General features: G+C 37.3%; 1 protein-coding gene and 1 long non-coding RNA gene across 11 annotated transcripts in view; one reads left to right on the forward strand and one right to left on the reverse strand.

Annotated features, from left to right (window-relative positions):
• LOC137996595 (uncharacterized) overlaps positions 1-2217 on the reverse strand; it is an 8459-nt gene extending 6242 nt beyond the window's left edge. For 3 of the 5 annotated variants that reach the window (XR_011122334.1, XR_011122337.1, XR_011122338.1), the window contains exon 1: positions 1117-1368. This is a non-coding gene — a long non-coding RNA (uncharacterized lncRNA). Of the gene's footprint in view, positions 1-1116; positions 1369-2034 lie in introns of those variants that run through there. The other 2 variants (XR_011122335.1, XR_011122336.1) reach the window with 1 other exon arrangement.
• LOC137996588 (tetratricopeptide repeat protein 28-like) overlaps positions 139-15830 on the forward strand; it is a 28385-nt gene continuing 12693 nt past the window's right edge. For 2 of the 6 annotated variants that reach the window (XM_068842061.1, XM_068842065.1), the window contains exons 1-2: positions 1634-1763; positions 2272-2319. The gene's annotated coding sequence lies outside the window, so the exon portion shown is untranslated. Of the gene's footprint in view, positions 178-290; positions 339-430; positions 824-1244; positions 1291-1471; positions 1597-1633; positions 1764-2271; positions 2320-15830 lie in introns of those variants that run through there. The other 4 variants (XM_068842060.1, XM_068842062.1, XM_068842059.1 and 1 more) reach the window with 4 other exon arrangements.

The following is a 15830-nucleotide window of genomic DNA, read 5'->3' on the forward strand; positions in this document are numbered from 1 at the left end:
AATAGCGTGACGTCACGCGCTCTCGCATCCTTAGCTTTGTCTGCCTGTGGTCGTAGGTTTGATTCCTGCCCAGGACTCTGATTTTAAAGTTGTCCTACCCCCCGTTGCCCGTTGTCAACGCAACTTGTGTTGTATCAACGCCTTCCCTCGGGCCCATTACACATTTCCATCATGCGTGTATGTCGGTATTGTTTTTACATTTATTTTGTAGTGGTCACGGTCATTCAGTTGTAACTGACGCACGCACGCAAACAATCCACCGATATTGATTACCATTAATTTATTTGTAGCTGGGTTCCTTGTTCCTGCTCAACACGTTCCAACGAAGACTTTGCCAGGTAATGAGACACTCCTAATTGATTATTTTTTTGTTGTTTGATTGAACTATACTGCTTTCTGTTCTTTAATTAGTTGTACATTGTGATCACATAATATGCCTTATAAGCCTGCTTTAAATTAAACTCTTTACTGTTTCTCATTGTTTAATAGCAAGAACAAGTAATGCATGCGTAATAAATTTCCTAATCGCCTCTCTTTTCTTTTCTTTGGATTAAAGTCAGTAACTATGTCGGCACACATTCCTTTTATGCATAACTTAACTGTTTATTTTCTGAGTGATCACGATCATTCAGAAGCTTGGCTGGTTGTCACGAACGCAGGCACGCACCGCGCACGCAAACAATCAACCAATGTTGCTTGCCATTAATTCATTTGCAACGACTCGAGGAACATATCAAGGTAATAAGTAACATTAGCCTGAGGGTGTAATAAATTATTTGTTTCTTGTGTGATGGAACCATGAACTGCCCACCATTCTGAGAAAGTAAGTAAATGATATGTATCTTGAATTATTCTTGAACAGAGAAGGTTTTAGTTTTTGAATTCGCTTAGATTCAAACTTGAGGGTGCCACAAAGCAAAATGACGATTGAGAAAGCATTCAATCAGTTTTAGCCATGACAAACTCTTTATGTCTACTCGCTTTAAAGTCTTACATAAAGCTAAGCAAGACCAGAGCCTCGTATAATGTATGCGTTCTCATCACAACTTTGAACCTTGCCGAGCGAAACCATGTATTTTTTGAGTTGTTCCTAGCAATCATGAACAGTCATCTCACCTCGATCCGTTCTCTTGAGAACTTTTCAGCTTTCCGCTCCAGTTCCACTCTTTTTGCATACTAGGCATTAATGATTTGTGTTATGAAAGTTAAAATGGATAACCACATTAAATCATCAAATTTTGCAGAGTCATTTCTTGTTGTCGAGCCTCACGTCGATTAGCACCCATTTTGGTAAGTTGCTCACTGTTACTCATTTCTTAATAACACGAACAAGTAATAATTTATGTGTGATAAACCAGTTCTGACGAATTTTGCGTTACTTTTTGTTGTTTTCTCTTTACTCAGTTTGGATCAAGTTACTGACTACGTCAGAATTCCTGATATGTTTATTTTCTAAAGTGATCATAATCACCGTCACTCATGATCAGTTGCGAATGACGCACCCAAATGATCCACTAGTATTATTTATCCCTTAATGTTTTGTTCAGCCGGATTCATTTTTCCTGCTCACAAGGTTTTAAAGAGGAACATTGCAAGGTATTTGGTAATATTAGCTTGCTGGGTGTAATCAGATATTTGTCTGTCGTTGCAAGATAATAAGTAACAATTAGCTTGAGGTGCCACGGTGCTAAATTATTTGTTTCTTGTGTGATCGAACTACAATGTAAAAACTGCCCTCCATTCTTTTCTTGCACATCGAGAAAGTAAGTAAGTAAATGATGTATCTTGAATTGTTTCTTGACAGAGAGGGTTTTTAGATTCAAAATTGAGGGTGTCACAAAGCAAATGACGATGAAGAATGCATTCAATCAGTTTTAGCCATAACAAACCCTTAATGTCTACTCGCTTTAAAGTCTTACTTAAGCTAAGCAAGATCGGAGCATCGTATAATGTACCCGTTCTCATAACGACTTTGAACCTCGCCGAACGAAACCATTACTTGAGTTTTTCGGAGCAATGGAACAGTCATCTCACCTCGATCAGTGTTCAAATTGGACTGCTTCACTGATCAGTTGCGCTGTTTGCTCGAGTATGAAATGACTTCTCCTTGCTGCTCCATTTGTTAGTTCTCTTGAGAATTTTCAGCTTTCCGCTTCTGTTCTACATTTTTAATGCATACTAGGCATAAGGGAATTTTGTTATGAAAGTTAAAAGTTTTCCTACAAGATTCGATAATGCATGGATATTACCACGATAAATCATATTTTGCAGAGTCATTTCTTGTTTTCAAGGACCTCGCGTCGATTAGCATCCATTTTGGTAAGTTGCTCACTGTTTCTCGTTTCTTTATAACACGAACAAGTAATAATTTATGTGTAATAAACCAGTTCTGACGAATTTTGCGTTACTTTTTGTCAGAATTCCTTACAAGTTTATTTTCTGAAGTGCTCACAGTCACTCATGATTAGTTGCAAATGATGCATCCAAATGATCCACCAGTATTATTTATCCCGTAAATAATTTTTTCAGCCAGATTCATTATTCCTGCTCAAAAGGTTTTAAAAAGGAACATTGCAAGGTATTAAGTGATATTAGCTTGCTGGGTGTACCTGTAATAAGTTATTTGTCTGTCGTTTGATTGAACTGTGAGACAGTGACTAGGTCACTTGTGTTCATTTTGTGTTTATTTTATTCCAATTATTTTCAACTTCTTTTCATTATCCTAATTACTATTATTTGCTTGTTTACCCATAATTACTCAATTTCCTCATATTTTTGCTTGTGTAGTTGTGTTATCCCCACACATTTCTCTTACCTAATTCCTGTTGTGTAGGAGTGGTAAACTCCTTCTTCCCTCAGGTAAATCCTGTATTAGTGGGTAGTAGATTTACCCCTAGCCTTATTTGGTTTTTTAGTTAATTTTCTATTTTCCTAAAATCCATTGTAAATTGGCTACCATTTACTTGAAGTAAGTTCAGTCGGTTCAGTTAATTTATCTGAAGAGTGTCAGTCTTAAAGACAAGTCATTTTCCAAGTCTTCTGAGGTGTGTAGTTATCAATAACATTTGGTATGTTATCCGTATTTTCCTATTTCTTTATTTATGCGTAGCCTTTAGTTTAGTTACTACATATAGCTTTCTGTTCTTGATTTTAGTTCTTAGCAGTGATTGCAAAATTTCATTTGCTATTATCTAGCTTTATTTATCTATGTTGACCTTTAGTCTGGCACAGCATGTGATTTGCGCCTTGAATATTTTTGCTGTTTTCCAATGAGTAATTGCTGTATTTTTGTCTCCTGCTTTGTATCCTTTTAATTGCATTTGATTCCAAATGATCCGTTTGTTACCATTATTTCACAATTACTAGTTTCAATGTACTATTGTGGGATTATTGTGCAATATGTAATTTGAAGCTCTTGCTTTTTTCAAATCCATGCTTCATACTCGTTTTGTTGGTAATTTCGTTGCCTTTTAGTTCGCAAGCATGTTTCTTCATGTATCAGCTATTTACCATAGTTTTTATTGTTCAGCAAGTGTAAATAATATCAATTTACTATGTTAAATCCATTGGCTTATTGTGGCTTTGTTTATTTGTTCGTTCCCGATCTCGATCCACTGTGTTTGCGTAGGTATAAATGATTTGTGTTAGAAAGTTATTTCCCACTAGATAATGTTTTACCGAAAGACTTGGCAGTGGATAACCACATGAAATTAAAATTTTTAGAGTTATGAAAAATGGGGCGAGACAAGAAGGAAACGCTTGCCGACAAACCCCTGCATTTTAAAAACTGGCAAGTTGACCTGTGATGCATGTCATCAGCTGTCATAAATTGACCAAGAAAATATTTGGTCTTCCATAGTGGAAATTGAACTTTGTGCAAGAGAAGGTTAAAAAATTTGGCAAGGAAAATAACGTGCATAACAGGCATTTCTACACACGTGTAAATGAGCACCTTTTCTGGGATAAAAATTATCATATTTTCTTTCGCTCCGACGAAGGGCTAACGCTCGAAACGTCAGCTTTCCAAATCTTTCACGGTGGCCATTCGACCTTTATCAACTCGTTTGATAAAATAAATTTCTGTTTCAAGCATCTTAGTTTGTCTAAACATTGTCAGGATAATTGCGATGTTTCTTGCGTAGAATTTAGTGACAATGCTACCTCTTTCTATCAACTCAAAAACAGGGAGAGCTTCCATATCGAGCAGATGAAACCGGTCAAACTCAACAAACAAGTTGATCATGTCGGTTTAGCATTACACTTTTAAAATTTACCATTGTGTCAGTTACAGTATGTTTTCTATAATATCGTTGGTTTATAGTTTGAGTTTCACCTCCTTGTAAGGAACATTTAAGAGCGCCTCTCAGCAATTTTCACCTAAGACCGTGCAAGATAAAAAGATCGAAAAATTGCCAAAATTTGTCACAATAAAGGACTACCAAAACCATTTTTAGAAAAATATGTTTTACTTTGTTTCGATAATTATTTTACCTGGACGGCGACTTTTTCGGTATGGGGCCTTGCGAGCGAGTGAGAACGACTCCAAAATGTCGCTTGTTTGAATCGCTCTTTTTGAAATAACGAACGAGTAACTTGAAAATCAAAACAACATGGCACAGCTAGAGTAATTCATTCACCCTTTAGCGCTGTTAACGGTACAATATACCAAAACTGGAATTTTGACCAAATTTTAAAACTTGACCTTTTTTAGATTGATTACAGACCCTTGCAAAACAAATCTGGAATATTCTGGTTATTTCCAGAATTTTTCTTAGGATATGACAAAAAAAAATTTCTAGAAATTCCCGGAATTTACCAGTTTCCTTTTCTGGGAAATTCTAGAAAATTCTAGAATGTTAATGAAACATGCTAATTAGGGAAGAAATTGCCAGCTTTATTCCAGAAATCATAATCTGTTACAAATGCTGCTTTCTAGATTTTCTAGACATTCCTGCATGCTATTAAATGAAAGCATGTGAAGATCATTTATTAATTTCCAGCCTTTTTCAAGGATATTCCAGTTTTTCGTGATTTTCCTCGGCCTTTTCCCACCAGTTAATTTTATTCCTTGATGGTTTTAACTTTTGGTTCCTTTAAGGCAATTCAGCCATTGGTAACTTTTTAAATTTATCAGGAGTGACTTTACTAAGCTTCTTACTCTAAGCAGTCAAATGCACAACAAAAACAGGCATCATTTTCTTGTCTGTATAAAGAACTACCAAAGATCATTGAATACTTTGTTTAACTATAAAGTTTTTTGTCATTAGTGGTAATCAGGCAGTCATGTCTTGTACCTTCCCTTGTAGAACCAGACACTGTGTAATCTATGTAAATCCTATTTAACGACCTTATGTAAATGGTATGTTATGATATACATAAATTGGATACAGAAGCCTTATTCAAAGGCTATGTTATACGTATGCCTCATGTATATATTTTGAAAGGAAATGCTATGTTTTATCTAGTCAAATGGAACCTTTACGGAGCATATGTAAAGGCTATGTTATGGGGTTTTTGTGTCCAAAAATAAAAATGGTTTCAACATAGTTTATACGTAGATTCGAAACAGAAAATACACAACACATACATAATTATCCTGCTCCTATAAAATAATATTCCAGCAAATCAGAAATGTGCTGGAAACTACAAAAAATCCATTGTAGTCAAGCTATTAACAGTTATTATCATAGCTCACAGACAAAAGCAATTAGACGACAGATTTTAAAGCAGCTACATATTTTTATTGCATGAATCTAAGCATTTAATTCATGCCAAAATCTTTGAATTGGGTTCTTGTTTTAAATTTAACGAGACCCTCCATTAGGGTACACTGGGTTGCCTGTGGTACGTGCACCGTTCCAGACAATTTTTTTTCAAGTTGGGGGGTCATTAAGACCATGTAAGGGGTCACCCAGAAGTCATACCAGCAGAGGCCCTTTGGCTCACAGGTCCTCACACGTTCGCACGACGAACATATCCTTTTCTGAGGTTAAAAACCTGGCTACCAGCCTATTAATTAATCATTTGTCGGAAAGAAGAAATTCCTGTCCTCTTTCGAAATTTTAGACACACATTGCTTACATGTGGTAGTGAAGTAAAACAGCAATTTATTCCATATAAAATGTCAACTGAGCTGTGTGTTGTCTTCTAGGAGATTCAAGTTGTCCTTGCATAATATGTAGCTCTAGCAGTGCACGATATTGATTTGGTATTGTCTATCATTGTAGTGCCATGATAGAAGTCTTGGGTAAATAGCCTGAGAAGACATGTGGTTACTAGCAAAGTACTGAACCCAGAAAGATTGAAGAAAATAAATGGGAAGTGAGAAACATTGGCTTCTGGGCTGACATGTTGATAATTTTCAAGCTCCCTCACATCTTCTTTCACCTCAAGTTTAAGCGTGCCCTCTGAGCATCTGACAGCTTTGTAATACTAAAGTTTACTAAAGTTAATTGCAGGAGTCCGGCGGGGTTAGTATCTGGATGGGTGACCTCAAACATATACCCCTTTGTAAAACAGGAGCATTGGACCGAAAATACTATTAACGCTAACCAATGCGAACTCAGCAAGGTACAGATTTTGTTAGCTTGCTCTATGCAAAAACAAATATTGATGCAAAAGTAAATTGATACACAGTTTTTAGAAAGAGCAGAAGGAAGTTTCCTGGACGGTCGTTCGAGAATAACATATTTACGACATGAAAACAACATTAACTTTGAACCGTGAATATAGAATATAAAAAGTTACGATCAGCGACAAACATTTTGGGGAGATTTTTGCTACGTTCAATTTTGTTATTGTACTTTTGGTTGCACAAATTAATCGCAAAATCGAAAGTGACATCGCCGGAATTCAGCGGGCGCCGTGATTAATTTTGTGTCAAATGATGGCAAGGTACCGGGTTTTCGTAAGTTTCTTTTTCTGTCAAGTGTTATAGAGTTTGACAATAAATGAGCAAAGTCAAAAACAAAGATCACAATCGCCCAAACTCTTGAGGTTGACCCCGGGGTTGACCATTGTTTCTGCTGAGTCAAAAATTTACCCTCCAAGACAAGGTAATTCCATCATTTTGGAAATAGCAGCTACTTTATTGTTCATCTGCGTCACAATTTAGTTTTGTCCAATATACACAAACGGATACGATTCGTCAATTCCGATAGTCCATTGGTACCAATGGTAGGATTGGTACCAATACAAAAGAATGTCATTCCAATGGTTCTGTTGGTGAATATGCATTTCATTAAGGGGACTTTCACTATTTTCCCAATTATGATGGCCTATTGGTACCAATCGTACCATTGGTACCAATAGAAAATGATGTCATTCCAATGGTTCTACTGGTGAAACTATTTTCTCATGTGATCTAGCTGGGTACAGCCTACGGGGCAATTCCGATGGTCCATTGGTACCAATGGTACGATTGGTACTAATAGAAAATTATGTCATTCCAATGGTTCTATTGGTGAAAAAAAAGTTCGCTTTCACACCAAGTAAAGGCACGCAATAATTATAATGATTATTCCTCGTTCTACAAGCCAACCACAAAAACAAGTTAGCTTTTACACCAAGTAAAAGCACGCAATAATTATTATAACGAGATGCTTCCGTGAAGCATACACTGGGTTGCCTGTGGTACGTGTTACAGAAAATCACAAGGCACTGAATTGTGTGGTATTGAACTACAACATTCCAGTCTCTGAAGAATAACAAATAAAAGAGAAGCGAGAAACATTGTCTTCTGGGCTGACATGTTGATAATTTTCAAGTTCCCTCGCAACTTCTTTACACCACAAGTTTAAGCGTGCCCTCTGAACATCTGACAGCTTTGTAATACCAAAGTTCACTGAAGTTAAGCCCTGTCCTGCAGGGTTAGTGTTTGGATGGGAGACCAAAACAATATACCCCTCATCAAACAGAAGCATCGGACCGAAAATACTGTTAACGCTAACAAATGCGAACTCAGCAAGGTACAGATTTTGTTAGCTTGCTTTATGCAAAATAAGAACATCATTCTAAAAGCTTATTCTACGCAAAAAGTAGGTTCTGGAGGTAATTTTGAGAATGGAAATCAAGGTTACGCGGCAGACGGCAAATACAAACTCGCGATTTAATTAACTTAACACACCAGAAAGACGCTAACCTCATTTTGACAAGATAATGCTTTATTATTGCCATAAAAACTATCCAGTTACGCTCGCATATCATAAAACATGATGAAACAAACAACATATTTGCTATTAGAGGCAAAAACCCCTTCCTATTTCATTACGTGCGTGAAGAGAAGAAACTCAGTCGTTTCAAATATGCGCAATATTGCAACAAACTAAATTTCAGGATCAAACCGTTTACATGAAGAACCTTTTCCTTGAATAATGAGGCACAAAATAGACGACAAGCTTTCTTTCAAATAATCCTTGGCTGTCACAATTCCAATTATTTTTTTTTTACCTGAAGATTGTGCAGAGTTGATCACAGATCCACGTGATCCAAGGTGTTCGATTCGTTCTCTGTCTTTGTTGAACCCATAAGTTACCAGAGAATTTTCCATTTGATTTCAGTGTTCTACATAACAGCACAGTTGGTAAATATTATTTTAAGAAATACAGCTCACGTTGATTTCGACTCGACGGGCGATAGATTGTTGTCGAGGTCCATTACTTTTCGCTTTTGAGATTCCAGGTGTTGGTTTTTCACCGCCTGCCTAGTTTATCCAACTGACTTACCATTATTGAGCTCCATAAGGGTATATTTTGTTTAAGGATCCACTAAAACGCCATTCGCGTTACATCACTTTCGACGCCATTGGACACAGTAGAATCATTAACTTAGCCTGCCACCAGAGAAATCTACGCAGTTCCACTACCCTCTCGATCCTAAGAAAATACGCGCAGAAGGCTCTATGCACACCACCACTTACCAGGGGAGTGACAGGCAAGACTTTTACCGACACGGAAGAAAAAAAAAAAAAACACCGAACAAATGCCAAACACTTTCCGACTGGGATTGCCATACGGCAACCCATTAAATATTCCTCGTTCTGTAAGCTTACCACGCAGAACAAGTTCGCTTTTACACCAAGTAAAAGCACGCAATAATTATTATGAATATTCCTCGTTTAATAAGCCAACCACACAAAACAAGTTCGCTGTTAGACCAAGTAAAAGCACGCAGTAATTACGATGAATAGTCCGCGTTCTAAAGCCAAGCACGCAAAATAAGTTGGCCTTTACACTAAGTAAAAGCACGCAATAATTATTATGAATATTCCTCGTTCTATAAGCCAACCACGCAAAACAAGTTCGCTTTTACACCAAGTAATAGCGCGCAATAATTATTATGAATATTCCTCGTTCTGTAAGCCAACCACGCAAAACAAGTTCGCTTTTACGCTAAGTAATAGCGCGCTATAATTATTATGAATATTATAAGCCAAGCACACAAAACAATTTACACCAAGTAAAAGCGCGCTATAATTATGATGAATATTCCTCGTTCTGGAAGCCAACCACGCAAAACAAGTTTGCTTTTACGCTAAGTAATAGCGCGCTATAATTATTATGAATATTATAAGCCAAGCACACAAAACAATTTACACCAAGTAAAAGCGCGCTATAATTATTATGAATATTCCTCGTTCTGTAAGCCAACCACACAAAACAAGTTCGCTTTTACAACAGAGAAAAAGCATGTACGCAATAATTATGAATATTCCTCGTTCTAAAGCCAACCAGGCAAAACAAGTTCGCTTTTACACCAAGTAATAGCGCGCTATAATTATTATGAATATTATAAGCCAAGCACACAAAACAATTTACACCAAGTAAAAGCGCGCTATAATTATTATGAATATTCCTCGTTCTGTAAGCCAACCACGCAAAACAAGTTGGCTTTTACACCAAGTAAAGCATGCAATAATTATCATGAATATTCCTCGTTCTGTAAGCCAACCACGCAAAACAAGTTGGCTTTTACAACAAAGAAAAAGCATGTACGCAATAATTATTATGAATATTCCTCGTTCGAAAGCCAACCACAAAAAACAAGTTGGCTTTTACACCAAGTAAAAGCACGCAATAATTATCATGAATAGTCCTCGTTCTGTAAGCCAACCACCCAAAACAAGTTCGCTTTTACACCAAGTAATAGCGGGCTATAATTATTATGAATATTATAAGCCAAGCACCCAAAACAATTTACACCAAGTAAAAGCGCGCTATAATTATGATGAATATTCCTCGTTCTGGAAGCCAACCACGCAAAACAAGTTGGCTTTTACACCAAGTAAAAGCACGCAATAATTATCATGAATATTCCTCGTTCTGTAAGCCAACCACGCAAAACAAGTTGGCTTTTACAACAAAGAAAAAGCATGTACGCAATAATGATTATGAATATTCCTCGTTCTAAAGCCAACCACGCAAAACAAGTTCGCTTTTACACCAAGTAATAGCGGGCTATAATTATTATGAATATTCCTCGTTCTGTAAGCCAACCACGGAAAACAAGTTGGCTTTTACAACAAAGAAAAAGCATGTACGCAATAATTATTATGAATATTCCTCGTTCGAAAGCCAACCACAAAAAACAAGTTCGCTTTTACACCAAGTAATAGCGCGCTATAATTATTATGAATTCATAAAGGCCACCTTTTCCAGCGAACAGTTTTTTGAAACAACATATTTGCTATTAGAGGCAAAAACCCCTTCCTATTTCATTACGTGCGTGAAGAGAAGAAACTCAGTCGTGTCAAATATGCGCAATATTACACCAAACTAAAATTTCAGGATCAAACCGTTTCCATGAAGAACCGTTTCCTTGAATAATGAAGCACAAAATAGACGACAAGCTTTCTTTCATATAAGCCTTGGCTGTCACATTTCCAATTATTTTTTCTTACCTGAAGACTGTGCAGAGTTGATCACAGATCCGCGTAAGGTGTTCGATTCGTTCTCTGTCTTTTTAAAAACAAAATAGAAAATAGAGCTAAATATTGTTACCTCTTACCATTAATTATCTGAAAATAAGTCCTACAATCTTCTAATTTGCAAAATCAAAATAAAAAAAAATGAAACTGGAAGTATGAGACAAGATATTACAAAGTCATAAATGCTAGCGCCCTCATTTTTTGAATGACCTTTACAAAAGAGTGATAAATGTATTTTTTTGGATTATAGTCTTTATAACTCGATCAATAAGACTGGAATTTTGCAGAGTGGTTAAGCATTTGAATCAACAACCCTCTGAGGGGAGTCGGAATGTATGGCAAAAACATCTACTACGTGTACGAAAAACAGATGACATAAAATAATGGAAACAGGCGACAAGAAACAATATCACACCAAAACATAACGTCTTGCAAACAGTAGTTAAACAATAATTATGTTACCATTTGTGTCTGGTGCCCCACGAAGGAGCCATATTAAATTAAAGATGAACTGTCCAAGTGAAATTAAGATTGGTTATTTAATAGTAATACATGAAGCAGCAGTTAACCTAGCAACCTTTGTAGCTTTCTTAATTGGTGTTGATAAAAGAATCCTCCTTACAAGAAGGGGTTTCTCTCCACTAACTAAAACATTCACTAATTAGCAGGTAGTTTGAGGGGAATATTGTGTGTGAATGGTGGCTGAGTTGGGGAAACATCATACACAAAAGTTAGGGTTAGTCTGTAGAATGAGGGGGAGAAATTTACAAAGCTAACTCTCAACCCCAAAATAAGGCTAACAAATGAAACAAATTCTGTGTGAAATTAAAAACTTTAATCACAGAAACAGCCAGATAGTACATGTATGAAAAACTGAATCACGTAGGAGGGATTAACAAATATTTGACCATAAAAATTATTCAGCAGACGTGGCCGGCTTGGCGGTGATATCTCCAAAAAGGCTCGTGGTGTATGAGGCCACCTAAGCAGAAACAGCCACAAGTCAAAAAGGGACCTTGCCGAGTTCTGGAATATGTACTCACTAGATGCAGATGTAGAAGTCCTTTAAGGCCTTTTACTGACACCTTGAAAACCATATGAAACAGAGAGTTACTGTATTGATATGTACTATTTGATTGAGTAAAAGGGCTAGATCGGACACATTTTTTTTTCTTTTCTTTAAATAAGCCCTCAGACCCCCAAAAATAGATGCCTGTGATCCTTGAGTGTGAAATAGTTATGCTATATTTTTTAAGTTCTCTGTGTGGTGTTGCTAGTCAAGCCTAACAATAAATACAGTCATTGTTATTTTTTAAGGTATGTTCCAGGGCTCATGCTCTTAATTATTTTATTTATGTTTCACACTGTGGAACAAAATGTGATCATATTGATCAGCCACAGGTTAGCTTATTTGTTGGGGCCAAACTGCACAAAGGCAAAGAAAACAATATGGGGTTTGGGAGAGGATGGGGAGTCTTAAAACGTAGCAGTAGTGATAGGCTACAAATTGCTTTTCTTCAGGGGAGGATATTCTACAAGGAACTGGAATCATTGCTTTGTCCTCAGATGGTACAAAATATGAAGGAGTTGCCATGGAATAGTATGGCTTTTTTGCATAGTTATACCTAAGGGGGCAAGGACATGGTATTTACAATAACTTATCAGTTTTGCATTGTTTTGCTGTGATCCATTTTAAGTTTAGTCTATATATTACCTCGAGATCAAACATTGTTTGCCATGTTATGAAGTGTTCTTACACATCTGTCCTTCTGTGGAATGTTTGTTTCCAGGCTTTAAAGTAATTAAGTAGTTGGTTTAAGTTGGTAACACGTTGATCTGTTATTGACTGCAGTGGACTGTTATCTTTGAAGACATTCCAAAGCATTTCACATTTTCATAAGTTCTTGTATCTTTTCTGTGGTGTTTTCATGCAAAGCCATGTCTTTGCAAACTTTTTCGGACAGAGTATTAACAGCAAGCTTTACTCGTATTTTATTTAAATTATCAAGATGGAATTACAAGCGCCCTGATTAAACCGTATTTGTTGTTTGTTGATTTTCCCAAGCGGGTGAAATCTTGCAAATAGTTTTAAAATATTGTTGGTAAAATTGACTGCGGTGGGGAATCCGATTCGTCGCGAGCGATTTTAAGTGAGCAAGTTTGAAGTTCTGAAACGCCGCTATATCCAAATATATCCACCTGGTTTTTTACTATGTTATGTAAAAGCTATCGATCTTAAACATATGTAAAATTTAGAGTGGAGTAATGTGGGTTTCGACAAAACACTGACCCCCGGTCAACTGACCCCCTTACTGACCCCCTATAAAATCAATGGGAAAATGAATACTGCTTACTTAAGCCTCAACAACCCTTTTTAAACAGCATTGTTCAACAGTATTAAAAAGGTTAGCTTACATGAAGTAATCGGCCATCACAACAATAATCGAAAACTAACCTTTTTAAAATGGGCGCTTAGACTTAAATACTGTTGAACAATGCCGTTTAAAAAGGGTTGTTGAGGCTTAAGTAAGCAGTATTCATTTTCCCATTGATTTTATAGTGGGTCAGTAGGGGGGTCAGTAAGGGGGTCAGTTGACCGGGGGTCAGTGTTTTGTCAAAACCCGGAGTAATGTGGAGTACTCCTAAAAGAAGCAGCGGAACATGGCTTGGTCAGAATACCGGTCGTTTCACCACCGTATGAAGTCGGTTCGCCAACGTCCAAAAGCACCTTTTTCGTTGAGAATAATTGTCAATTAGATTACTTGCAATTCACTTCATGAGAGGGATTGTTGATGTGAACCGCCATATTTGTTATTGAACCTTTCAATGCGCCCCAATCCCCCCTCAAATTTTATTAGTTTTCTTTATTGATAGTTTATTGCTGGTCATATTCTTTTGCAAACTTGGTGGCTCCTAAAGGAGCCGTTTTTTGGTTGTGATTTTTACTGACTTCTTCAGTTTCCACGAGTGGGGCCGTTGAGATGTGAGCACGTTTTCAGCAACTGTGCGGCGGTCTTCTCTTTCCTTTCGTACTTCTCCCAGCTGTCGAATAGCCTCGCCTGTTTCGATGCTGCTTCAGTTTTTCATCGGACACAAATGCTAGGATATTGATTAGTAGAAAGAGGTTTAGATAGTTTTACTAATAGTTGGAACCTGCATATGCATAACGTTTTCGAGTTCGATTCCTTACTATAATACTTGGAAACTGTTTTCCCAGTTCGATTCCGAATATTGCGTTGTCTTTATCTTTATTTTAATGCTCAATAGACTGCATAATGTTTTCTCAGTTTTATTAATTTATGACTAAACAGTGATTAAAACCTTCTTGTAGTCTTTTTCTTTCTTGTTGGCCATCAGGACAAACACAAGTGCACAAGTGGGACTTGCTTTGCATATTCCCCGGATCGGATGAAAGCATTCACCGTCAGTAGCTGCTTGAATGGGTGTCGCACAAGCTTGAAGGTTCCGTCCATGTACCAGGATTTAGCCTTGGCCAGGGTATTTAGCTGCTCCTGTCTGGCGAAGATCAGATGCCTTTCTGCTTAACTGTCAGGTCGGCTTGGAAGAAACCGGGAGGGAGACATTCCTCGACCAGTTCGAAGTCCAGATCTTTTGGTTGCCCGGGTCTGAGTTTCTGCCGATTCGGTTGGCAGCTCTAGCCACATGCGCAGGCTTAGGGAGGGCTGGACAAGGTGCAGCAGTCAGTTCATCTAACATGACCTAAAAAAAAGGAAGGAAAATTTGACTGTCTCGTCTATGAGATGCTTTTCATCAAGCAGCAATTCTAGTCTCAACACACAGATTCCTCGCAGACTGATTCCATTCATGGAAAGCTCTTTGTTTAAGAACATTCCATCACCTATTGTCGTTTTAGTATTGTGAAAAACAAGCATACCAAAAGATGGCGGAATGTCAAAGGCATCCATCTCTTCCTCGATTCTGCTACTCTCCCCAATTGGATCAGTGATCTCACTGCAATATAGGCATCGCCAAACCACCTCTAATCCGGTCTTAACAGCATCTCTATACTGCTGTTTCGAAATTCCCGTGTTGCAACGTCGATGTTGTCATTTGTCGCAGCCATTGCAATAGATACAATAATAGCTTTCCATCTCGAGTGACTCTTGTAAACATATTTGATCAGCGAAAATACTTCGATAAGATGAGTGGGTTGAATTGAACAGAAAATCACAGCCCTTTTATACAGCAATGCCTGATTAAGCCGGATCAAAATCGCAGGAATTTGATCGGCAGATATTGTTGGTGTTAACTGTTCTTTCTTGTAGTTACATATCATTAAACGTTTAAACAATAAGCTATTTAAGTTGAAAAAGTTCTCACCTCCTTTGCAACATGCCGCACAAGTGAAGTTAATGAGCTCACATTGTTTTTATCGCATTTCTAATTCTTCCCGTAACAGGGAGAAAAGAGACCGGTAGAGAAGCAGACTGTAGGGGGAACATTTAATAGTTGAGTGGGGGAAGGAAAAAGTTTTGCCGCAAATATTTAATCAGTGTTTCAAACAACGCAAAAACCCTCTGCGAGAGTAGAACAAACACGTAGGCGAAATTTGCAGGAAACAAGTGAACGTTTCTAAGCGCGTAATCAAACAAACATATTTCAACTCGATGGCTCTTTAACTACGCAAATGTTTAATAAAAAGGTTTTACAGCCGGTTTATGTTCACAAATAAAGCCGTGGATGGCGTGGGAGACAGAGAGGGAGAGAGAGAGATTGGGGAGAGTGAAAGGAACATTTTCAAGCCGAATCAAACAATTCATCTTGGATCAAAGGTCACATTATCTTCTTTTGGTAATTTGTAAATAAAATTCAGATCTATTTCACAAAGTATTTTGGACGTTGGCGAACTGACATTATTAGACGTTGGCAAATAGACTTCATACGT

This window comes from Montipora foliosa, chromosome 3 (assembly GCF_036669935.1).
Source record: "Montipora foliosa isolate CH-2021 chromosome 3, ASM3666993v2, whole genome shotgun sequence".
Classification (NCBI taxonomy): domain Eukaryota; kingdom Metazoa; phylum Cnidaria; class Anthozoa; order Scleractinia; family Acroporidae; genus Montipora; species Montipora foliosa.